Source organism: Medicago truncatula, chromosome 6 (assembly GCF_003473485.1).
Source record: "Medicago truncatula cultivar Jemalong A17 chromosome 6, MtrunA17r5.0-ANR, whole genome shotgun sequence".
Taxonomy (NCBI): domain Eukaryota; kingdom Viridiplantae; phylum Streptophyta; class Magnoliopsida; order Fabales; family Fabaceae; genus Medicago; species Medicago truncatula.
The window spans coordinates 7588619-7615914 of record NC_053047.1 but is presented as its reverse complement, the minus strand read 5'-3'; the positions used below and the strand labels follow the sequence as shown (position 1 = coordinate 7615914).

General features: G+C 31.5%; 1 long non-coding RNA gene and 2 other non-coding genes across 3 annotated transcripts; all 3 read left to right on the top strand.

The window, feature by feature from the left end:
- The first annotated feature begins 7759 nt into the window (after positions 1 to 7759).
- TRNAA-AGC (transfer RNA alanine (anticodon AGC)) lies at positions 7760 to 7832 on the top strand. The gene has a single exon. It is a non-coding gene; the product is annotated as a tRNA-Ala (tRNA).
- A 490-nt stretch (positions 7833 to 8322) lies between these two features.
- Positions 8323 to 8395, top strand: TRNAA-AGC (transfer RNA alanine (anticodon AGC)). The gene has a single exon. It is a non-coding gene; the product is annotated as a tRNA-Ala (tRNA).
- A 10960-nt stretch (positions 8396 to 19355) lies between these two features.
- LOC25495653 (uncharacterized) lies at positions 19356 to 20108 on the top strand. Its single transcript, XR_003012790.2, has 2 exons — positions 19356 to 19554; positions 19683 to 20108. It is a non-coding gene; the product is annotated as an uncharacterized lncRNA (long non-coding RNA).
- Positions 20109 to 27296: the final 7188 nt, after the last annotated feature.

The following is a 27296-nucleotide window of genomic DNA, read 5'->3' as shown; positions in this document are numbered from 1 at the left end:
ATTTCATCAATTTTCATTAATCCTCTAACCGGCAATCGATCCATCTTGTTTAGTATATTTTAATACTTTTTATTATTTTAAATTGTCCTCTTTTGTGAAGAAAACCCAGACATGCTATTGTTGATCAAAAAATCACACACGCATCACTTCAGATTCCCAGTTTTTTTTTTTTTTTTCACAGTCAAGGAATACATGAATCCCCCAAACTCTTTGCCCAAATAAAAGAACCTTTCGAACAACTACAATAGCAAGATGACTCATTGACTCTAATTAACATGACATAACTCCACAATGACAGTAAGGTTCTTGCTTGTTCAAGTCTCAAACTTTATCTCAAATTAAAGGGCAAAATAAAAACAATCAGAATAATTTTTTTAGAAAAAAACTGAATAAAAATTAAAATTCACAGGACTTTCTTTTCATTCTACCTTAAATCCAGAAGACAATATACACCCATCAAAGATTCCAAGTTTCTATTTCACAGTGGCTGGGTTTCTTTTCTTTTCTTCTTACTCAGACCCTTAAATTAATCCTTTTTATGAAGAACTGCATCAATTAATTATGGAGGCAAGCTCTAAATTTATGGATTCATGCTAATAACAACCATAAATCAAATAGAATTAAAATAACAACATAATCTCTTCGATCTTGATGACGAAAATGACCTTGAACTTGTTGGGATTATAGATTCTTAGATCTAGCGAAGATGATCTTAAACCCTTGAACTGTAGATCCTAATCGCAAGTTTGGTGCTGGTGGGATAAACAAAGAAGACAGTGGGAACAGGTATTGGGTGAGAAAACCTTTCAGATGGCAGAAGAGAGAGAACGCTATTTTAGGCAATGGCTTAGCCGGTTACCCGGTGATGGAGTTTGCAAAGAGAGTGACGTGGGCCAATAAATAAGCAAGTGTCAAAAGGAGAGTGTTTGAGAGGTTGTCCATAGCATTACTCATGTTAAAATATAGTAATTTTCTTCCCATAAAATGAAGGTTACTAACCGCCAAGCTATATAAATTAATTAAAGATAGCATGCATTACTCCCAAATGAGAGAAGACAGGTGAAGAACTACTTTACTGAGAGGGTTCAAAGGACATGGTCTTGCAATCGTCGTTGAACAATTGAACGACGCTTATGGTTAATTTGAAGGGATTTGAGTTCACATGGAGGAGGTTAAGAGCACAACAATGGTGGAGACGGCATTTAAATTTATGGAAACCTTTTATTCATCTTCTTCCATATTATTTCCTCCTCTTTTTTTTTTATTTTTGAACAGCCAATAAATTAAAACAAGCAACTCCATGAGAAAATGGAAATGGTGTCAAAAACAAAATCCTAAGCATAAAGCTAAGGAACAAACAATGCATAAGCTAAAAAACAACCTCCCTAAAGAAACCAAGCTGTTACGAGCCGATAGGAGGAAGAAAAACTACAACAAACAAAAATAAACCCAATAAAAAAACTTCCTTTTCATCATCATCTTCATCAAATCCCAGCAACCAAATCAACCAAAATCTCAAACCCCCAAACTCATAATCGAATTCAAGAAGAAACCCCATATCGATTTTGAATTTAATTTGTGTTTCAACAAGGAATCATAATCGAAAAAAGGTTAGCAATTGAGTATAGAATTCGTTTTATGTCATTCAAGCAAAGTAGATTTATCAATTCAATTTTATCCCTTTTTTTTTTCCCCCTTTCAAAACCCTAATTTTATATTGGTAGTGCTCGATTTTGTTGTTGTGGTTAATGGGTTATTGTGATTCTTTGTTGTAGGGTTTTGTTGTTGTTCTTGTTTGTTCATGTTGCTGAGTTTTGTTCTTGCTGTTGTTGATGATGTTCTTCCTATTTTCCAGAAATTGATGAACCTTAACATTTTTAATTAAATTTAAGGGAAAGAACTAAATGTAGTAACGGTGAGAAACTTAAGGGACCGAAATAAATCAATTTTTAGTTAGAGGACCAATCTGATACCAATTAAATAGTTAGAGGACCAAAAAGATAATTTAGCCTTTAATTTTATCAATAAAAAAAATCTAAAATTCAACTTCCAATAATCTAAAATATTATGTTTAAACAACAGAAAAGGCTAGAAAAAGGGACTACAAAACTGTCCTGTGCATACACTTAGCCATAGGCGCTCAACAAAGAAAAAACAGACGAATATATATAGCAGATAGTATAAAAAATGAAGCAGAACATATAGCTGATAATATGATCACTAAAAGAGTTACAACATACATTAGGAAAAATGAGAAAGAACAGAAGGATATTGACATGATAAATAAAAGTTAAACTGAGTATGCGAATACTGAAGCTGCTCTATTAGATAATAGAAAAACCTAAGTTTCAGTAGATAAGCACCTTAGTGGTTCAGGCAGTGTTAATTTTTCATCCCATCGGAATTGTATAATGGATTAATGGTCGACTTAAAAACAGGGATCAAAATTTTTGATTGAAATTTTCAACTGGTCGATAATCAGCAAATCGTTGTATGTTTTGACTTGAGCCATTTTAGAAATTATTGATATTGTGTTTATTGGAAAATTTAGTCATTATCAACATCATGTATTAATCATTAATCTCCAGAAGTCAGAATTATTTTGTAGTCGTAATACTCCAGATGATTTGAAGAATCTCATTGCTACTACTCTTGGTGTTCGTCAAGTGTTGGGAACATGTAAATATCTTGGGCTACCATCTATGATTGGACGTAGTAAACATGCAACTTTTAAATTTATTAAGGATCATATATGGAATAAAATCAACTCCTGAAGTAGTAGATGTCTCTCGCAGGCTGGAAGGGAGGTTCTCATTAAGTCTATTTTGCAATCAATCCCTTCCTATGTGATGAGTGTTTTCCTTCTTCCGGGATCCCTCATTAATGAGATAGAGAAAATGTTAAACTCCTTCTGGTGGGGTCATAATTCAGCGAATTCTCGAGGATTGCACTGGCTATCTTGGAAACGCCTTTCAGTTCCTAAGGTGTTTGGAGGTATGGGTTTTAAAGGCCTTAAGGCTTTCAATATGGCTATGGTTGGAAAGCAGGCTTGGAAGTTAGTTTCTTCTGCAGAGTCTCTAATCACTCGTTTACTCAAAGCTAAATATTTTTCTCGAAGTGACTATTCTGGAGCTAGCATAGGCCTTAATCCTAGTTATGTTTGGCGTAGCATATGGAGTGCCAAAGACGTGATTCGCCGTGGTTTTGAGTGGAGTATAGGCACAGGAGAACACATTCCAGTTTGGGATCACCCATGGCTCGGTAATGCAACACGAATTTTGCCGTCTACTCATCATCATTTGGAGTGGCCATCTATTATTGTTTCTGATTTGTTGGTTACACACCAAAAACAATGGAATATGGAGCTAATTAGGGCTGGTAATGAACCGAACTAACTCGAAAATAGTTCGATACTCGATTCGATAATGGGTTCGTTGAACTTGGTTCACGAACCAAATGAGTCGAACTTTAGTTGAAAATTAAGCTCGTTAAATAAATGAGCTGAACTTGAACTAAGTATAGTTCGACTCGTTTGGTTCATGAACCAACTCGATATATATAATACAAAATTTATTACAAGTTTCTTCTAATAATTACTATTTGAATAAAAATCAACGATAATTGTTATACTAGAGAAAGGAAAAAAATAGTTAATAGTACCTTCACATGACTTTTAAACAAACATATGCATAAAATTTGTCCCACATCGGGGAGTTTCGAAGATATTAGAAAGGAGGAGTATATATATATGAACAACATTATGGATACAATGTAAAACATAATAGTAGTATGTGCTGCAATAGTAAGTTTAAATTTAAAGTGACTACTACCATACTAGTAGTTTTAATTAAAATATAATTTGTTTTTCTAAAGGTCAAAGACATGTGTTTTTGACAGGAAAAAACATTTTAAAAAAACTTTTAAAATATGCAATTTGAGCAAACGAGTTGAACCTAACGAGCTGAACCAAGTTGCTCGTGAACTTTAAACGAGCCGAACTCGAGTTGAAAAAAGGTTCGTTTCAAACTCGAGTGGAGTTTCGAGCCGAACCATTTCTTATCGAGTCGAGTCGAGCTCAGACAGGTTCGATTCGACTCGACTTATTTTCAGCCCTAGAGCTAATTAATGCTTTTTTTGACAGTGCTTCTGCTAGAAATATTTTTAATACCCCATTATTCCCTTCGGTAACTCATGATGTGCATGTTTGGAAATTCGAGAGGGAAGGTGCCTATTCAGTTAAAAGTGCTTACAAGGATATTCTGAATCATGATGTGGCAGTTGTACAACACCGTGTGCCGGGTAACTGGAATTGTATTTAGAGTTTAAAATTGCCCCCAAAGGTCAAGAATTTTCTATGGAGAGCTTGTCGTAATTGTTTGCCCACAAGAATCCGATTGCAATCAAAAGAAGTTCAGTGTACTGATAGGTGTGCAGTGTGTGATGATTTTGGTGAGGATAGTACCCATCTGTTCTTTATGTGTGATAAAAGCAAGATTTGTTGGCAGCAGAGTGATTTATAGAGTGTTTTGGTGGCTGTTTTTGATATTGATGCAAGCTTTCCAACCAATGTGTTTGCTATCTTACAACACCTGGATCAACACAAAAGCAAGTTTTCAGTGTGACCCTCTAGAGTATATGGAAGCATTGAAACAACAAAGTTTGGAACAATGTTACCGAAACAGCTCAAGGCATTTGTGCTCATGCATGATCTTTTCTTACTAGTTGGAGGAATGCTCAGTCTATTCGTCATCCTATCCCTCAGCATCCCGGTACCCCGAACGACTTGAAGTGGATTAAACCAAGTCCCGGCAGATTTAAATGTAATGTTGATGCGTCCTTTTTTCAAGCTCGGAATTGGGTTGGCATTAGTGTGTGCATTCGAGATGATGAAGGTCGTTATGTATTGGTCAAGACTGAATGGATGTCTCCGCTCTTTGAGCTTGATTCCAAAACTGTGGTAGATAGTCTTTATGGCAGTAAAATTAGCGTCTCTAATTTTAGCGTAGTAATCAATGACTGTAGACGCCTGTTAACTTCTGATTTAGTAACCTCTGATGTTAGGTTTATTCGGAGACAAGTCAACGAAGTCGCTAATAGCTTTGCTAGAGTGGCTTTGCGTCATGCTAGTTTCCATATTCATATTAGGATTCCATCTTGTATCTCTACTATTATTATGAACGAAATGCAATAAATTTCTTCTTGTAAAAAAATAAAAATAATGTATTGTAACAAAAAACATTAATCATCGTCATTGAATTAATGATATTATGTCATATTTTTCCTTAAAAAAAATGTTATGTCATATTTTCAGCCCCAATTTATCATCAGTTATTGGATGAAAATAATTACCAAAGATGAAAGCGTATATACAAATATAATAATGATATTTTGTCATTATTTCGGGTCCAATTTATAACGAGTTATTGGTTGTAAATAATTACCAACGGGTCCAATTTATAACGATTTATTGGTTGTAAATAATTACCAAAGATGAATGCATCTATATGACTAAATATCGTTGTTCTAAGAAGATTATTCCACACCTGATAACATGCAAACTACATTGTCTAAATAGTTTATTTTCTATTTATTTTAGAGTTAATTATTGTCTTTTACACGATTAATGCTGGTCTATGAAGCCCGAATACAGATATGGGTGCGGGTACGATACGATAGGGGTACACAAATACACGAATTTTTCAAAATTTAGGATACGATACGAGTAAGATACGTTAACAAAAAATTTTATACTAAAACTTCTATGTATGTAAAATACTTGAAGAAAATAAACATTGATTAAAAGAACTCAACACAAATGTTATCTAGTGTTGATTAACTGAATCACCTCTCTCTCGTTACCTTTGTCCATAAAAAGTATAATTTTAAGTGGTCCATCGAGAAACAATTCTCGTAACGCATATCTAAGATTGAATCATATAGATCTCTATTGAATGTTTACAACTCCATATATAATGGAATTGTAAAATTTGAGATATAATTTTTTGTGTTCTCTTTAAAATAAGTTTCACGAGAAAATCTAAAAACAATTCTGATTAATCATTGATCATGGAGAAAATAGAAATGAGTTCAAATTTAAAGAAAATGTGTTTTTTTATTTGCTAATAAATTGAGACGGAGGTAGTAATCTATTAAGACAAGAATAAATTTTGCAGCCAATTCAATTTATGCGATGGCTGAGTCTTTGTATTAAAAGCATCTATTGTATCAAGCATACCTAGGATGCCTGAAATTTGCATTTATCAATACTTGTTTAAAAAATGACATAGTTGTTTATGATATGCAAATAAGAACTTGTTTATACCTGATCTAAGTATTTTTAGAAGCAAAAGAAACAACATTTGATAAGCTCTCATAAGTCATAATTATATTCTCTTGTTCGTTAGCGAAAGCAAAATAAAGAAGAGCTGTTGTGATGCCGTTAATATAAAGTTCAAATTTGAACTTTATATGTCTTTTGATCATTCTTGTTGTCGAAGCTCATATCATGATATGATATGAAAAAATTAAGCTGAATAAGTTCATCTTCAATCAATACAATTATTACAACCTTTCTACCAAACAACAGCTCTATAAATTGAAACTACATCACTACACCAATTGATCAATTATTTGTGTGCAACAATTAATTGCCTCTAAATAGATTATATAGATTATAGAATTTCCTCTAAATCTGCCCTTCAAATAATGGCACCTTTAATGTTTCCTGTTAGCAAATATAGTCCTCATCGTTATGTGGTAGTGTACTACAATTAAAAATGAAAATAGGGATAAATTTTTTATGTGAAAATAAGTTTTTGTTCTTATTAATACACTATCTTTCGTTATTAGTCCCTCTATACATTGTCACTTTAACTTATTTTAACAACGGAAACCAAATTTGATAAGGGAAAATATTTGAAATACCATTGTTTGAAGATAAATTTCAGAGGACCAAAAACCAAAAAAATGATATATTTATGTGGATAAATTTTTTATTTAACTATATAATTTGTTTATAGTTTTTTTTTACTCATCACTATTAATAGTTCAAAGATTTTTTTTTTTCTCCTTTCCTTTTGAATAATAAATGTTAAATTGTTACGTTAATTTTTCTCCCTTGTCAGAATTCAAATGACAAATATTTAATCCATTAACTCAATCAAAAAGAGTGTTGAAAGATGTATTTACATAATATCGACAATGTCATTTTTTTCATCCGCAACAAAATTTGAATCCAAATATTGTGGGATATGAGTTGAATTCATATATCCTTTTGTACTTGCTAAAAGTACAATAATCGTATTAGAGTTTGTATTGTATTGGTCATGCCTTGAGAAACTCTCAAGGGTTGTATTTATAGTCCTCCATGAGCTTGATTTGTGGTTACTTAGGCAGCAAGTAACAGGGGTATTTAGGTATTTTAGGCGTGCTCTAGAGGTTTCTAGAAGCAGACAAAGGCGAAGCTTTGAGAAGGACGCACCTTGGGCTTCAGGGCCCTTTTGGAGGGCAGTGAGGCCTCTGAGAGGGTCTAAAAGCCCTTCCTGGAGGTCTTTTAAGCCTTTAGGAATATTATGACGGTCCACCTTTTATGAATTTTTATAGTTTCCCTTAATTGATACTAATCTTACTTGAGGCATCGTTATACATTAAATATGACATATCTCTCATCTGAGAATAAAACATTGCTTCATCATTGTGGGAGTCTAACTTCTTTTGCTAGACTCAATTCTTATTTTTAAAGAATAATTTTAATATATAAGGGGATGTAGCTCAGATGGTAGAGCGCTCGCTTAGCATGCAAGAGGTACGGGGATCGATACCCCGCATCTCCATATATATATATATATATATATATATCAATATTTTTAAGAACATTTTTTAGAGGTTTTGAGGACAAAACTTGGAATTAGGGCTTCGAGTTAGGGTTTTGCGGAGACCTGAAAATTGTAGAAACAAAACAAAAAACCCTTCCCAACCTTTGAAAGTCAATTTTGCGGAGTTCAAACAGAATCGATCCAAATGTAAAATAAGATTAGATATCAAAAAGAGTGTTGAAATGTATTTATATAATATGCGGAATGACATTTTTTCATCGACAACAAAATTCAAACAGAATCTTATGGGATATGAGTTGAATTTATATAATCTTTTATGAATTTCTATAGTTTCCCTTAACTGATAGTAATTTTACTTGAGACACTGTCCAACATGAAATATGACATATCTCTCACTCGAGAATAAAACACTAATTCATCATTATGGGAGTCTAGCTCCTTGTGCTAGGCTCCATTCTTAATTTTAAAGAATAAATTTAAACTATATGGGGATGTAGCTCAGATGGTAGAGCGCTCGCTTAGCATGCGAGAGGTACGGGGATCGATACCCCGCATCTCCATTTTTATCATTATTTTAAGATTTTTTTTAGAGGTTTTAATGACAATACTTAGGTGCTTTTCTTATACTTTTCTTTGGTGTGCTTATACAAAACTATTTATTTTTTTTTTCTTTCAAATTCTTCATTTTCTCAAAGTTTATTATAACAAATTTTTTTTAGTTAAGAACCATACAAAAGACATAAAAGAAGCTATCAACGTTTTTTGTTCTCTAAGTGTTGGTAATATTATCCACGGTAGCATCCAATGATCTCATCTACTATGTATCCATCAACACAACATGTAAACACTTGGATGTAAACTCAAATGCTTTTCTTAAACTTTTCTTTGGTGCTTTTAACGAAAATATCCATGATTTTTCAAATTCATCATTTTCTCAGAGTTTATTATAGCAAAGAAAAAAAAAAGTTAAGAACCATACGAAAGATACATAAAGAAGCTATTAACATTTTTTGTACGATTCAATCTAGTGATCTCGTCTACTATGTATCCATCAACATGTAACACTTGGACTTACAAAACTAATCAAACCATATCTATTGATTAGTTAAGACCAAAACAATGAAGCATTTAGTTCATCTATGTTTTACATAATTGTTTTTAATGAATGAAATTAGGGCTTCGAGTTAGGGTTATGCGGAGACGGAAAATTGTAGAAACAAAACAGAAAACCCATCCCAACCTTTGAAAGCCAATTTTGTGGAGTTGAAACAGAATCAATCCAAATGTAAAGATACGATTAGATTTTATTCAAGATCGATTGAGCTATTTGCTATCAAACCACTTAGATCAAACATCATACTCTTACATTACATCAAATGTCTAAAAGTCAATTTTGTGAACCCATATAAAATTTAAGATAATATCGAAGTACATCGAAGATTTATTGAGTCATTCTCTGTCAAGTCAGTGTATTATACTTCAGATCTAAAGTCATAATCATGAAGAATATGAGGTTAGATTCAAACATTAAACCAGATATTCTTCAACTTTCAATCCGACTTTATAGGATAGATTTAGGCCAAACTCAAATTTTGAAAAATTTATCCCATTAAATAACATGCACTTGGGAATGACATTCTTATCGGGTTGAAAAAATTATTTACAATTGATAGAATAAAATATCTTAAAATGAGTACAAGTACAAACACTAATTATTATCCGTAAATCTAAATCGGTATGAGTGTGGATACATATATGAAATTATTGAGAGATAAAAGAGATTATTAAATCGAAAGTTTTTTTTAGATGATATAACAAAATTATGATAAAACCTAATAGAATTAACTAGCATGGACACCCATGCCAAGCACGGGCTAGAATGTCGTCGCATATATTATATATACTAACAAAAATCATATACTTTAAGTCTTAAAATTTTGGATGAAGTTGTGGTGGTATTATTGTAACGCCCCAATTTTATTTAATTATTATTGGTTGATTTAAAGTCTTTTTATATATGATTTTATATAATTATGTTAATTATGTGGTGTGTTATATTTTATTAAATGAGTTATTTTACTATTTAATAGAATAAGTGGGAATTTAGAATATTTGGAGTTCAAGGGGCTGATTTAGAAATAAGGAGAGTTGTGTGGGATTAAGTGGAAATAGAGGAAGTTGAATTAGGTTTAGAAAAGAAAAGGGAGAAGTTAGAAAGAGTCAGAGAAACTGTTTTCACGTACATCAGTTTTGGGAGAAAACAAGAGAAAGCAAGAGAACCAAGGGAGAGCCAGGTGAAGAGAATCAGAATTGTAGAGCTTTGTTCATCTGAATTAAGGTAAGGGTGAGGTTTACTTTCAATAGTATAGATTGTAATCCTGATTTTGATTTAACATGTTTCTGGTAGAAATTGGGAAATTTGTGATTAAGTTTTGATTATTGATTTTTGAATGAAAAAGTGTAGAAACCATAGAATTGAATGGTGGAAAGAGTGGTTAATCAGGTAGGTTAGTGATGGGTTAACGTTTTAATGATAGGGTAATCATATGGTGATGATTATGGATGATTTTGGAGAGTTTAGGGTTAAGAAACGGAGCCAAGGAGGCTCCCATGGTAGAAAATCGCAGAAAATCTGTACTTTCAGTATGTCTGATGCTGTCGAAATCGTGAGGCGATCCCAGTGATCGTGAGGCGATTTTGACAGAAAATCTGTAAATTTCAGTATGTCTGATGCATACCCTGTTTCATGTTCTTGCGTCTTTTTCACACGTTTCTGTTTTGACTTGACCTTTGGTGTAAACATGAAAGTTGTAGATAATTTTGTTAGCTTTCCAATGGCTTTGGTTTGACTTGAAAATGATTTTTAGTTTTTGAGATATGATGAAAATACTCCAAGGAGATCTTAATGAAAGTTTATTAAAATGTTGTTGATGTTCAGTGAGTCTGATAAAAGATGGTTGAGGTTGTTAATGTTATGGTAAATTTGCCAATGCATTATGTGAATTATGTATGATGTTTAAGTAGTGTTGATTATCATTTGGTATTGTCATATTTTGGGATGTCTATGTGCTACTAGTGTTGCTGTTGGATCTTAATTAAGATGTGAATGTTAGTTTAAATTGTAAGCGTGCTGGGTTGTACGTTGCCGAATGAGTCATAAGTAAGTTATGCAAATTTTCGATGTTGTTATCATCGTTGGTGTTGTTGTTGAAGTAGTAGTTGTATCCGTTGTTGGTGATTGATCATGTTAGATGTTTTATAAGAGGTGGTGTACTCTTACGTGTCGTTTTTATAAGAGGTGGTGTACTCTTACTTGTCGTTTTTATAAGAGGTGGTGTACTCTTACGTGTCGTTTTTATAAGAGGTGGTGTACTCTTACTTTATCGTTCTTCTTAGAGGTGGCGTACTCTTACTTTGTTGTTGTCTATAAGAGGTGGTGTACTCTTACGTTGTTTATGTTGATGAGTATGATGAGGTTATGGTGTTACCTATGAGTTGTTAAATGTACTCGAGGGGGGTTATGTTAAGTTGTCTTCTATTCATGAGCATTAAGGGGATGTTAAGAAGAATTATTATTGAGTGCATACAGTGTTGTCATGTCATTTGCATGAGTCGGTGTTGTTGGTTGTAAATGTCATATTGATGATGATGATGTTGTTTGATGGAGTATATATTTATACACATATAATGATGATTTGATTGATGAAGACTTGATTTGATGATGATGTGTTTTATGAAGTATATATTTATATATATATGGTGATGATCTGATTATATTTAGGGTGTTAGATTCAATTGATGAATTTTAATATCTATATTTTATTGTTGTGAATCTCACCCCTTCTGCTTGAAAATGTTGCCCTTCCTATGGGTAATTTGCAGGTGATCCTGAGTAGTTGGTGGTGGCTCAAAGTGTCTAGGGCTCTGATACGTACGGGATGAGATTTTCTTATTGTTTTTCATTCCTATGTATCAAGTTTTGAATATTGCTGACGTAGCCCTATGGTTGTTGAATTTATGTTGATAAGGCTTTTATGCCAAGATTTAATTATGGAGATTTAAACAGTTGCTGTTGTTGTTTTGATGCAAATTTTCCGCTGCAAAATTAATGATGATTTTGAAGGATTTTTATTAAATAGATTTTATATTCTATTTTAGAAATTTGAAAATGTAGTGTGACATGTCCGTTTGGGAATTACTCTGATGCATGTTTATTAATCAATTGATTTTGGGAAACGGGGTGTTACAATTATTATCACTTGTGTGGTTTCCTCTTTCCCCAAATTGTCGATCTACATCAGTTTAAGCTTCCACAGAAAGCTCAGCTGTGGTATCACATCTCCGTTAGACATTGTGAGGGAGCGAGAGTTGTTCTTGGTGGTGGACTACAAACACAAAGATCCTGACACTTAATGGAGAGATGTTAATGTGTCAAGTGTGAGTTAAAATTTTATATTGTATGCAATAGTAGATATGAGAAACATTTAAGTGAGATGACTCACATACATAATGCTTTCAGACTTTGAAAGAATATGTGATGTGAATCTCACTTCTGTGATTGTTCTTAGTCTAATGTGATAATATAATCCAATGTAGGATCTTTGCCTAATGTGATGAGTTGTTTCGTTAGTTTTTGAGTGTCATTTGTTTAATTTTTATCTTAAATTTTAGTTTTTGAATGTCATTCGCTTTCATGAAGAAGAAAAAAAAAATTCAACCTTTATCATTTAAAATTCCTTCACTTTTGTTATTTCATGGGATCTTGCAATAGAAAAATGTAGATGTATTTTGATGAGTTGACAAAATGCATATTTATTGGGCATTTTAAATAGATGTACATATTTTAATAAGTCTAATATTTTGGTAGCAAACTTCTTCAACAAATTCATAAAATCACCATCAATTCATTATGTTTCCTATACTCTCACGAATACACCAGAAAGTTTATCAGTAATACATAATTTAATTTCTCCACTCTCATTGGCAGATCCAATTTCATCTCTTCTACGAACACATAGAAGTAACATGTATACTATGACCCTAGAATTTTTTTTTTTTTGTCAAAGTGATAATAGATTAGAGCCTCTTAAGCATGTGGATAGTAGTTCAATTTCTGTCTCATGCGTATTGAAAATATTTGGATGAGATGAGAGAACTCATCTTATGTGTCCTGCAGGTTTTCGAACCAAGATTAGTCATTGCTAAATGGTGGTGTAAACTCCTACCAATTTCATAATAACTCGATAAAATATCAAATATAAAGTTAGTTAGCAAACTTAATTGATACATTTAATTAGTATATCTAAAAAAACATTAAAAATCAATATTTATTAATAATGATAATAATAATAACAATAATATTTGAAAATTGATAATTTCAGCAAGCATTTATTTTGTATTACTTTCAACCGAGATTTTTCATTGATAAGTTAATCAATTGTTAGAGTATCCATAACGGTCCTCTCCGTTTGATTGCTTAAATGAGTCTCGTATGTAAAGATCACTTGTTGTTATATAATTAATATTTAATAAGATTTAACTCTCAAACTCTAGAGGTATTTTACCAGATTAACTTAAGGACTTTCTCTGAGTTTGTTTCTTTTCTTTTCCTCATCTTCTTTTATTATTGTTTCCTTTTTTCGTACATTTAGAGCGTGATACAACTGGTTCATAATTGAACCCCATTTGACTAAAAAAAATAAGTACAAACACTAATTATTATCCGTAAATCTAAATCGGTATGAGTGTGGATACATATATGAAACTATTGAGAGATAAAAGAGATTATTAAATCGAAAGTTTTTTTTAGATGATATAACAAAATTATGATAAAACCTAATAGAATGAATGTAAAGATATTTTACACAAATTAATATCTATATATTTCTAAACCTAGAAGAGATTGATTACTCCACTTTCTTTTGTTATTTTAGAATTTATTTTAGTTAAACTGCATGCAAAAGGTATACGTACATAGATATCCAATGAATAAAAGTACAAATATTGTTTTTTAAACTGCATGTATGAATACGAGTATTGTTAAAGAGAAGTCATCCACTCATCAAGCAGGAAATCACCATTCACTAGATCAATTGGGAAAATAAAAAAAGCCAATATTCTCTTTTGAGATTTAGGCCAATTCTCTCATGAAAATCCAAAAAAGGAGAAAAGTGAAATTGGGTTAAAAAAAGTCAAAAATGATAGTTGTACCGTTATTTTGTGACAACTCTTTTTCATACTCTCTGATACGACCCAATTCGAGTAGGGATCACACTCCAGAAATTAGAAAGAGAAATTAGAGAAAAGAGAAAGAAAATTCATTATATTTTTCATTGATTCTCATAATAAGGCATACAATGTTTATATAGACTTATGTGTACTCTTAATAAGATAAGTGCACCATAACATACTCAATATTATCCCCTAACAAGATAACTTCTAGATCCTACTAGATTAAGATGAGTTATAATATTTTCTAGAACTAGCTGAGTCACCACATTAATACTCATTATTCTAATACCCTATCACTCTCATTATATTCTTACTCTCTATATTGTTTTGATTTTTATGTCATTATCTATACTTCTTTGTATATTTTTTATTGTCTCATAGGTTCTTCTAAAACTAGTTTTTCAGATGACATACCCAAGAAAATGAACAATGATCACAACCAATATTTTTAATGTAAGATTATTATCAAGGATGTGTGTTATAAGCATGAGACAAACAAAAGTCGGCAAAAAGGACAACTATGACACATCAAAATAGAGACATGTTGTTAAAAAGGTTTTGTTTAAGATGCACAAATAAAATGATCTTGTAATATATCTTCAGATAAAAATATTACATTATATTTCATTTAATTTATTGATCAAATAATGAAAAATAATTTGTATATGATAAAAGATTTGTCTCATTTGTACACCATAAAATTAATCTTAAAAAAGATATTAGCACGAGACAAATATGAGTAGGCAAAAAGGACAAACACGTTTCACAAAGAAAAAAGAACAAACACGATGAATTAAAATAAAGACATGATTTTTTTCATCGGCAACAAAATTCAAATCCAAATCTTGTGAGATTCGAGCTGAATTTATCTAACCTTTTTTTAATTTCTATAATTTCCCTTAACTGATAGTAATCTTACACGAGGCACCGTCAGACATTAAGTATAACACATCTCTCACCCGAGAATAAAACATTGGTTCATCGTCGTGGGAGTCTAACTCCTTCTGCCAGGCTCAATTCTTATTTTTAAAGAATAAATTTAAAACTAAATGGGGATGTAGCTCAGATGGTAGAGCGCTCGCTTAGCATGTGAGAGGTACGGGGATTGATACCCCGCATCTCCATTTTTATCATTATTTTTACGAACATTTTTTTAGGAGATTTTAAGGACAAAACTTAGATGCTTTTCATATGCTTTTAACTAAACTATCCATGATTTTTCAAATTCATCATTTTGTCAAAGTTTTTTTTTTTTGTTTGTCAAGTAGCCTAGTGGCTAGAGCTCACACAATTAAATTGTGGAGCAGAGTTCGAACCCTGACCCCTGCATATAATATGGAATATCCCTACAAACTGAGTCAAACTCACGATAACTAAAAATTTTATATTTTAAGTTAAAAATCATCAACTGATAATTTACTAATGAAGCTATTAAAATTTAACAGCAAGAAACAAATTTACTAATGAAAAATATTTTGGGATAATTATTTGAAGAAAAACTTTAGAGGGACTAAAAATGAAAAATTGTATATTCATAAGAAGCAAAAACTTATTTGAAGTAAACTGTAGATTATTTCGATAGAGGTAGCAATTATGTTTCAGAATTCAGTGCAATTTTAGAAGAATGTAAACGTTGTCGCAATTTATGTTTTGAAAACTCTAAGATGAAGTTTAGTCGGAGACCTTATTCCTAGCTAGTTCCCATATCTTTAATGTTATACATCTTTGTATTTCGACAATGATTAATAATGACAAGCTATAAGCTATTTTCCTTAAAAAAATAAAAAACTTATGGAAGTGTGTAATTTTGCCATAGATTTGCTTGAAGAGGGTTTATTACTCGCTATTTATTGATTTTTTTTACTCATCACTATTCATAGTTCAAAGAATTGAAAATTGTATTTACAAATATCCAACAATGACATTTTTGCATCGACAATGACATTCAAATTCAGTTCTTGTAGGATATGAATTGAATTCTTATCATATTTTTGGTTTTGTTTTCTATAGGTTTTCTTCAATGAAGGTAGTCTTACTTGAGATATTGTTGAACATTAAATGTAGCATCACCTTTTTTTTTTTTGGTACAAAAGAGGGCCAAAGGCCAAAAAGAAAGCTAATAAGTTAGTCGAACATTCCTAGGCATAGAAGCGTCAGAGATGTCATCAAAAAGAAGTCTAGGGAGCTCACTGGACGGATTCTCCATTATGATACAATTAAAAGAGTTTAGAGAAAAGTTAAAGTTAGCAAACCAATCAGCACATCGATTACCCTCCCTCCAAGTATGACAAAATTGGACTCGCCAATCCAAAGCCATGAGTTTTCGAATGCGTTGCACCAATATGGGAACTGAGCCACTAAACTTGTAGTTTTCTATAACCATGTCAATCAAGATTTTAGAATCACTTTTAACAATGAGTTGCGGAATGTACTCTCGCCAAGCCATCTCCAAACCAAGATACATGCCCCACATTTCAGCATGAAGTGCATCACAAACTCCAATATTTCGAATGTAGCCTTTTAGCCATCCCCCTTCAGTGTCGTGAAAGAGGCCACCACAACCTGAATAATCTCCACTTCATTTGCAAGCACCATCACTATTGAGTTTAATCCAACCTTCAGGGGATTTCTTCCAACCTATGTAGATTGTCTCCTTCATTGGAAAATTTCGATGAAGTCGTTGTTTTGAACACAAGTCTATCTTTTGAACAATATTGGTTCATGTGACGTGGAGAAACAATGTGGCACCACCTTTATCAGTCGAGAATCAAACATTGACTCACCATTTTGTTTCCTCTAGACTCAATCTTTGTTTCAAAATTTAAACTATGTAGAGATGTAGCTTAAATGGTGGAGCGCTCGTTTAATATGCAAGAGGTACGAGAGGATCGGTAACCCACATCTCCATTTTTATCATTATCGTTAAATCTTTATAGCTTAATCACATTAATGACTAACGGAAGAAATATGGTAATTATAAAAGAAGCTATCAATATTTTTGTTCTTCAATTTTAGTTTTATCTATTGTAGCATCCAATTTGTATCCATCATCATGTAACACTTGGACATACAAAACAAATGAAACCAACATCTAGTGGTCTTTAATTAAGACAAAAAAACAAGACTATTACTTTTTCCACTCTATGGTCTTCTCCCGCGCCCTATAAAATTTTCAAAAATGCTCTAGTGCATTCCGGATTTTAAAATCCGGATTCATGTTTACTATTTCGGATTTTATAATCCGGACAATTCTTATGTATAATCAACCATCAGACTCTCTCACATTTCAACAGTTTTGAGTTTTGCTTTTAAAAACAACAAAAAAACGAAGTAAAAAATGCTAAAAATCTGTCAAATAAAATCATAAAAATATAAAAATAGCACCAAAAAATTATAAAAATCAAGTAAAACTAATGGAAATTTTTTCGAATTTTTCTGAGATTATGAAAAAAAAAAAAAAAAAAATGAAAAATGGGTCTAAACGGTTGAATTTTGGATTTTGAGGGGCGAATTTTTCTAATTGAGCATGCTGCACTTTCTCCTTTGGTGTTGAAGGCCCAAAAACTTGAGCGACCTAAGGAGTACATATTTGCGTCTGTATCACAGTTTGGGTTGTGAGAGCAGCGGTTGGCACTGATAACTCCTGATGTGGCTCCTCTTCTTCATCGTCCATCGGCAAAATCTCCCTGAACTCTGGTTGAAATCTCCAGATAAAAGATGTCGTAAAGGATTCCCAATCCACATCTGGATGTCGTGGATACCACCATCTCCACCAGTGGAGTGCACGAACCTGCAAAGCACTCACTGCTGCCGAAAGTTGTGCATGTTTTGGGACTCCATTCACCCTGAAATGGTCCTCGGTGCAGAGAATCCACCAATAACCATCTGAATCACCGGAAAATAATGAAATTGCCATGCGGCGGGAATGAGAACAAAAATGAAAGCACAAAATGATACGACCCAATTCGAGTAGGGATCACACTCAAGAAATTAGAGAGAGAAACTAGAGAAAAGAGAAAGAAAATTCATTATATTTTTCATTGATTCTCATAATAAGGCATACAATGCTTATATAGACTTATGTGTACTCTTAATAAGATAAGTGCACCATAACATACTCAATGTTATCCCCTAACAAGATAACTTCTAGATCCTTCTAAATTAAGATGATTCATAATATTTTCTAGAACTAGCTAAGTCACCACATTAGTACTCATTATTCTAAGTACCTTATCACTCTCATTATGTTCTTACTCTCTATATTGTTTTGTTTTTTATTTCATTATCTATATTTCTTTGTATATTTTTTATCGTCTCATAGGTTCTTCTAAAACTAATTTTTCAGATGACATACCTAAAAAAATGAACTATGATCACAACCAATATTTTTAATGTAAGATTATTATCAAGGATGTGTGTTATAAGCATGAGACAAACAAAAGTCGGCAAAAAGGACAACCATGACACATCAAAATAGAGACATGTTGTTAAAAAGGTTTTGTTTAAGATGCACAAATAAAATGATCTTGTAATATACCTTTAGATAAAAATATTACATTGTATTTCATTTAATTTATTGATCAAATGATAAAAATTAATTTGTATATGATAAAAGATTTGTCTCATTTGTACACCATAAAATTAATCTTAAAAAAGATATTAGCACGAGACAAATATGAGTAGGCAAAAAGGACAAACACATTTCACAAAGAAAAAAGAATAAACACGATGAATTAAAATAAAGACATGTTTTTTGAAAGGCATGTTGTTGTTGTTGTGGCATTTTTTTTTTATCTGTAGGACCCCTAAAAAATAATGGCATTTTTTATTTTATTTTAAGGATGGCATGTTGTTTTTGATAAACACGATAAATCAAAATATGGAACTCTAAAAAATGATCGAAATTTATTTAATGCAAAATATAAATTTAGTAAGAAAAATGTTAACGAGTGTTCCTGTGACACTCTTTAAGCACTTTAAATAGTAAAGTTTTATTAAAAAGTTGTGTATTAAATGCATTGAAAATTGTAATATTTGACTTTTTAAATAAATAATTACTAAATTTGGAATGCTTTCGTTAAAGACTCCTTTAATAATAATAAAAGATGAAGGATAAAAGCAATATTTTATCAAAATTTATTAAAAATATAATAGTCCATCATTGATCAGGGTCCATATTATACAAACCATATTATTATTATTATTATTATTATTATGAAGGTTAAAGATAATTTTTTTAAGAAGGGTTCTGTATGCCTATATATAAGTGTTAAGAATTGTAAAGTGATCAAACAATCTTCTATTTGCTACACATAAAGAAGAAGAAACATGGCTGTAATTCTCAAATTTGTTTATATTATGATCATATTTCTTTTCCTACTTTATGTCGTAAATGGAACTCGATGTAATAGAGATGAAGACTGCCCATTTATTTGTACCGGACCTCAGATTCCGAAGTGTGTTTCACATATTTGCTTCTGTCTTAGCAGTTAAGTTTTTTTTTTCAACCAATTTAGTTACTTCTAAACTTATAATTTTATTTCAAAATATTCTTACACTTATGATTCCACGCACAATTCAATTTTTCTCTCTTTAACCTTTAAATTTCTTTGACAGGTGGCAAAGAAGCATATTGATTATACTTTGCAAGTATTGTTGGTGTTAGAATGGAAGGATGTGCATTTAGTCATTGTGGATTTGCCATGTTTGGAGAATCATCTTTGTGTCTTTTTAGTTTTGTTGTTTTATATCTTTCCTATGAAAGCGTTCTTGTTCTTTTGTTGGTGTATTTGTTTTAATAAAAAGTTGACTTTATGTGAGTTGGGCTCCTCAACTTATTAGAGTCAAGTCAAACCTTAAAGCTCGACAAGCTTTAGAGTTACTTATGAATGAGTCAACTTAATTATTACCAACTTAACCAACTTTCATTGGCTTTGTTGGTGTATTTTAGTCTTGTTGTATTTCTTGGTGTTTTATTTGGGCAGCTTTGTTAAGCTTGTTCTTACTGATATTTATCTATGTATCCTTCTTCTAGTTCAAGCATTTGCTGGGTTAGTATTTTTTTTTAACAACAAATTTTATTAAAAACCAGATCCTACTCAAGAGACAAAGAGACAGGTGATTCAGAATACAAACAATAATATTTAAAGAATAAATTTAATATATATGGAGATGTGGATCAGATGGTAGAGTGCTCGCTTAGCATGCGAGAGGTATGCGGATCGATACCCTGTATTTCCATTTTTTAAGAACTTATTTTTTAGAGGTTTTAAGGACAAAACATGGTTGTTTTTCTTTATGTTTTTAAATATTTATAACTTAGTCATTTTAAATATGACTAATCGGAAGAAATATGATGATAAATTAATCATAAAAGAAGCTATCAACGTTTTCTGTTTTCCGGTGTTGGTAATATTATAACCAAAAAAAAAAGTGTTGGTAATATTAATCACAAAATTAATCAAATTCACATATATTGGTCTCCAATTAAAACCAAAACAATGACATTTAATTCATCTAGGTTTTACATAATTGTTTCTAATCAATGAAATTAGTGCTTTGGGTTAGGGGTTCTGCGGAGACGTGAAAATTATAGAAAGAAAATAACAAACCCTTCCCAACCTTTGAAGGCAATTTTGTGGAGTTGAAACAGAATCGATCCAAATGTAAAGATAAGATTAGATTTTATTCAAGATCGATTGAGCTATTTGCTATCAAACCACTTAGATCAAACATCATACGATCTTACATTGAATTGAATGACTAAAAGTCAATTTTGTGAACCAATATAAAATTTTAGATAATATCGAAGTACACCGAAGATTTATTGAATCATTCTCTGTGAAGTCAGTGTATTATACTTCAGATCTAAAGTCATAATCATGAGGAAGATGAGGTTAGAGTAAAACATTAAACATCCTTCAACTTTCAATCCGACTTTATAGGATAGATTTAGGCCAAACTCAAATTTTAAATTTTTTATCCCATTTGCTAAGCGCCACTGTACTTGTGACACGTTGTAATTATTAGGAGTTAGCAAATGGGAGGCTTCACACATTGGACTCTATCATCAGATCATGCCACAAAATGGAGAGGTACCAACCGAACGTCTAGCTCCATGTACACCCTCCACGAGGGAAAACTTACGCTTTATCCGCACAAATAACCGAGAAGGATAAATATTGTAGGCCATGTCATTTGTAGCTAACAATATTCTATTTTTTATTTTTAGTTTCTCTAAATTTTTAGTTTTCTGTTAGCACATATAGTCCTCGTCGTTAAAGGCTACACATGTGGTAGTGTATACTTAAAAATGAAAGATGAAATTTTTACAGGGTAAAAAATTGATGTTAAAATAAGTTTTTGGTTCTTATAAATATATCATCTTTCGTTATTAGTTTCTCTATACATTGTTACTTTAACTTATAACAACGGAAACTAAATTTGATAAAGGAAAATATTGAAATACTATTGTTTGAAGACAAATTTTGGAGGGACCAAAAATGAAAAAAATTATATATTTACATGGATAAATTTTTTATTTAATTCTATAATTTTTTTATAGTTTTTTTGACCCATCACTATTTATAGTCTAATGATTTTTCCCCCTTTTATTTTGAATGACAAATATAAAATTGTTATGTTAATATATTCTCCTTTGCAAAATTTTAAATCGTAGACCTTTTAACCCCGTTAATCCATTAACTCAACCAAAGAGTGTTGAAAGATGTACTTCCTCCGTATCTAAATATAAGCAAATTTTATTTTTTAAGTTCATTAAATTAATGATGTATGTGGTCTATATTATGAACCACATACATCATTAATTGAATGAACCTAAAAAGTAAAATTTGCTTATATTTAGAAACGGAAGGAGTATTTATATAATATCTAAAACGACATTTTTTTCATCGGCAACAAAATTCAAATCCAAATCTTGTGAGATTCGAGTTAAATTTATATAACCTTTTTTTAATTTCTATAATTTCCCTTAACCGATAGTAATCTTACATGAGGCACCGTCATACATTAAGTATAACACATCTCTCACCCGAGAATAAAACATTGGTTCATCGTCGTGGGAGTCTAACTCCTTCTGCCAGGCTCAATTCTTATTTTTAAAGAATAAATTTAAAACTAAATGGGGATGTAGCTCAGATGGTATAGTGCTCGCTTAGCATGTGAGAGGGACGGGGATTGATACCCCACATCTCCATTTTTATCATTATTTTTACGAACATTTTTTTAGGAGATTTTAAGGACAAAACTTAGATGCTATTCATATGCTTTTAACTAAACTATCTATGATTTTTCAAATTCATCATTTTGCCAAAGTTTTTTTTTTTTGGTCAAGTAGCCGAGTGGCTAGAGCTCACACAATTAAATTATGGAGAAGTGGAGTGTCCAGGGTTCGAACTCAGGCCCCTGCATATAATATGCAATATCCCTACCAAATGAGTTAAGCTCACGATAAATAAAATTTATATATTTTAAGTTAAAAATCATATGAAAGACACATGAAGAAAAACAACTGATAATTTACTAATGAAGCTATTAAAATTTAACAACAAGAAACAAATTCACTAATGAAAAATATTTTGGGATAATTATTTGAAGAAAAACTTTAGAGGGATTAAAAATGAAAAATTGTATATTCATAAGAAGCAAAAACTTATTTGAAGTAAACTGTAGATTATTTCGATAGAGGTAGCAATGATGTTTCAGAATTCAGTACAATTTTAGAAGAATGTAAACGTTGTTGCAATTTATATTTTGAAAATTCTAAGATGAAGTTTAGTCGGAGACCTTATTCCTAGCTAGTCCCCATATCTTTAATATTATACATCTTTGTATTTCGACAATGATTAATAATGACAAACTATAAGCTATTTTCCTTAAAAAAAATAAAAAACTTATCGAAGTGTGTAATTTTGCCATAGATTTGCTTGAAGAGGGTTTATTACTCGCTATTTATTGATTTTTTTTAGTCATCACTATTCATAGTTCAAAGAAATGAAAAATATATTTACAAATATCCAACAATGACATTTTTGCATCGACAATGACATTCAAATTCAGTTCTCGTAGGATATGAATTAAATTCTTATCATATTTTTGGTTTTGTTTTCTATAGGTTTCCTTCAATGAAGGTAGTCTTACTTGAGATATTGTCGAACATTAAATGTAGCATCACCTCTTTTTTTTTTTTTTGTACAAAAGAGGGCCAAAGGCCCAAAAGAAAGCTAATAAGTTAGCCGAACATTCATAGGCATAGAAGCGTCAGAGATGTCATGAAAAAGAAGTCTAGGGAGCTCACTGGACGGATTCTCCATTATGATACAATTAAAAGAGTCTAGAGAAAAGCTAAAGTTAGCCAACCAATCAGCACATCGATTACCCTCCCTTCAAGTATGACAAAATTGGACTCGCCAATCCAAAGCCATGAGTTTTCGAATGCGTTGCACAAATATGGGAACTGAGCCACTAAACTTGTAGTTTTCTGTAACCATGTCAATCAAGATTTTAGAATTACTTTTAACAATGAGTTGCGGAATGTGCTCTCGCCAAACTATCTCCAAACCAAGATACATGCCCCACATTTTAGCATGAAGTGCATCACAAACTCCAATCTTTCGAATGTAGCCTCTTAGCCATCCCCCTTCAGTGTCGCGAAAGAGGCCACCACAACCTGAATAATCTCCACTTCCTTTGCAAGCACCATCACTATTGAGTTTAATCCAACCTTCAGGGGGTTTATTCCAACCTATGTAGATTGTCTCTTTCATTGAGAAATTTCGATGAAGTCGTTGATTTGAACACAAATCTTTCTTTTGAACAATATTGGTTCATGTGGACGTGGAGAAACAATGTGGCACCACCTTTATCAGTCGAGAATCAAACATTGACTCACCATTTTGTTTCCTCTAGACTCAATCTTTGTTTAAAAATTTAAACTATGTAGAGATGTAGCTTAAATGGTGGAGCGCTCGTTTAATATGCAAGAGGTACGAGAGGATTGGTAACCCACATCTCCATTTTTATCATTATTGTTAAATCTTTATAGCTTAATCACATCAATGACTAACGGAAGAAATATGATAATTATAAAAGAAGCTATCAATATTTTTGTTCTTCAATTTTAGTATTATCTATTGTAGCATCCAATTTGTATCCATCATCATGTAACACTTGGACATACAAAACAAATGAAACCAACATCTATTGGTCTTTAGTTAAGACCAAACAAGACTATTACTTTTTCCACCTTATGGTCTTCTCCCGCGTCCTATAAAATTTTCAAAAATGTCCTTGTGTATTCCGGATGTTAATATCCGGATTCATGTTTACTATTTCAGATTTTATAATCCGGACAATTTTTATGTATAATCAGCCATCATACTCTCTCACATTTCAGCAGTTTTGAGTTTTGCTTTTAAAAACAACAAAAAAACGAAGTAAAAAATGCTAAAAATCTGTCAAATAAAATCATAAAAATAGCACAAAAAAATTCTAAAAATCAAGTAAAACTAATGGAAATTTTTTCGAATTTTTATGAGAATATGAAAAATTAAAAAAAATGAAAAATGGGTCTAAACGATTGAATTTTGGATTTTGAGGGGCGGATTTTTCTGGTTGAGCATGCTGCACTTTCTGCTTTGGTGTTGAAGGCACAAAAACTTGAGCGATCTGAGGAGTACACATTTGCGTCTGTATCACAGTTTGGGTTGTGAGAGCAGCGGTTAAGAAAGCAAATGTAGTAAGTATACATTTTTTTTTATATCACGATAATTTCACGGTTAAGAAAGCACTCACTGCCGCCGAAAGTTGAGCTTGGTTTGGGACTCCATTCACCCTGAAATGGTCCTCGGTGCAGAGAATCCACCAATAACCATCTGAATCACCGAAAAATAATGAAATTGCCATGCGGCGGGAATGAGAACAAAAAAGAAAGCACCAAATGATACGATCCAACTTGAGTAGGGATCACACTCCAGAAATTAGAGAGAGAAACTAGAGAAAAGAGAAAGAAAATTCATTATATTTTTCATTGATTCTCATAATAAGGCATACAATGCTTATATAGACTTATGTGTACTCATAATAAGATAAGTGCACCATAACATACTCAATATTATCCCCTAACAAGATAATTTCTAGATCCTTCTAAATTAAGATGAGTCATAATATTTTCTAGAACTAGCTGAGTCACCACATTAGTACTCATTATTCTAAGTACCCTATCACTCTCATTATGTTCTTACTCTCTATATTGTTTTGGTGTTTATATCATTATCTATATTTCTTTGTATATTTTTTATTGTCTCATAGGTTCTTCTAAAACTAGTTTTTTCAGAAAATACCTAAGAAAATGAACTATGATCAACACCAATATTTTTAATGTAAGATTATTATCAAGGATGTGTGTTATAAGCATGAGACAAACAAAAGTCGGCAAAAAGGACAACCATGACACATCAAAATAGAGACATGTTGTTAAAAAGGTTTTGTTTAAGATGCACAAATAAAATGATCTTGTAATATACCTTTAGATAAAAAATATTACATTATATTTCATTTAATTTATTGATCAAATGATAAATATTAATTTGTATATGATAAAAGATTTGTCTCATTTGTACACCATAAAATTAATCTTAAAAAAGATATTAGCACGAGACAAATATGAGTAGGCAAAAAGGACAAACACGTTTCACAAAGAAAAAGGAATAAACACGATGAATTAAAATAAAGACATGTTTTTTGAAAGGCATGTTGTTGTTGTTGTGGCAACAAAATTTGCTTATATTTAGAAACGGAAGGAGTATTTATATAATATCTAAAATGACATTTTTTTTTCATCGGCAACAAAATTTAAATCCAAATCTTGTGAGATTCGAGCTGAATTTATATAACCTTTTTTTAATTTCTATAATTTCCCTTAACTGATAGTAATCTTACATGAGGCACCGTCAGACATTAAGTATAACACATCTCTCACCCGAGAATAAAACATTGGGTCATCGTCGTGGGAGTCTAACTCCTTCTGCCAGGCTCAATTCTTATTTTTAAAGAATAAATTTAAAACTAAATGGGGATGTAGCTTAGATGGTAGAGCGCTCGCTTAGCATGTGAGAGGTATGGGGATCGATACCTTGCAACTCCATTTTTATCATTATTTTTACGAACATTTTTTTAGGAGATTTTAAGGACAAAACTTAGATGCTTTTCATATGCTTTTAACTAAATTGTCCATGATTTTTCAAATTCATCATTTTGTCAAAGTTTTTTTTTTTTTTTTTTGTCAAGTAGCCTAGTGGCTATAGCTCACACAATTAAATTGTGGAGAAGTGTCCAGAGTTCGAACCCTGGCCCTTGCATATAATATGCAATATCCCTACCAACTGAGCCAAGCTCACGATAACTAAAATTTTTATATTTCAAGCTAAAAATCATATGAAAGACACATGAAGAAAAACAACTGATAATTTACTAATGAAGCTATTAAAATTTAACAGCAAGAAACAAATTTACTAAGGAAAAATATTTTGGGATAATTATTTGAAGAAAAACTTTAGAGGGACTAAAAATGAAAAATTGTATATTCATAAGAAGCAAAAACTTATTTGAAGTAAATTGTAGATTATTCGATAGAGGTAGCAATGATGTTTCAAAATTCAGTGCAATTTTAGAAGAATGTAAACGTTGTCGCAATTTATATTTTGAAAACTCTAAGATGAAGTTTAGTCGGAGACCTTATTCCTAGCTAGTCCCCATATCTTTAATATTATAAATCTTTGTATTTCGACAATGATTAATAACGACAAGCTATAAGCTATTTTCCTTAAAAAAATAAAAAACTTATCGAAGTGTGTAATTTTCCCATAGATTTGCTTGAAGAAGGTTTATTACTTGCTATTTATTGATTTTTTTAGTCATCACTATTCATAGTTCAAAGAAATGAAAAATGTATTTACAAATATCCAACAATGACATTTTTGCATCAACAATGACATTCAAATTCAGTTCTTGTAGGATATGAATTGAATTCTTATCATATTTTTTGTTTTGTTTTCTATAGGTTTCCTTCAATGAAGGTAGTCTTATTTGAGATATTGTCGAACATTAAACGTGGCATCACCTCTGTTTTTTTTTTTTTGGTATAAAAGAGGGCCAAAGGCCCAAAAGAGAGTTAAAAAGTTAGCCAAACATTCCTAGGTATAGAAGCGTCAA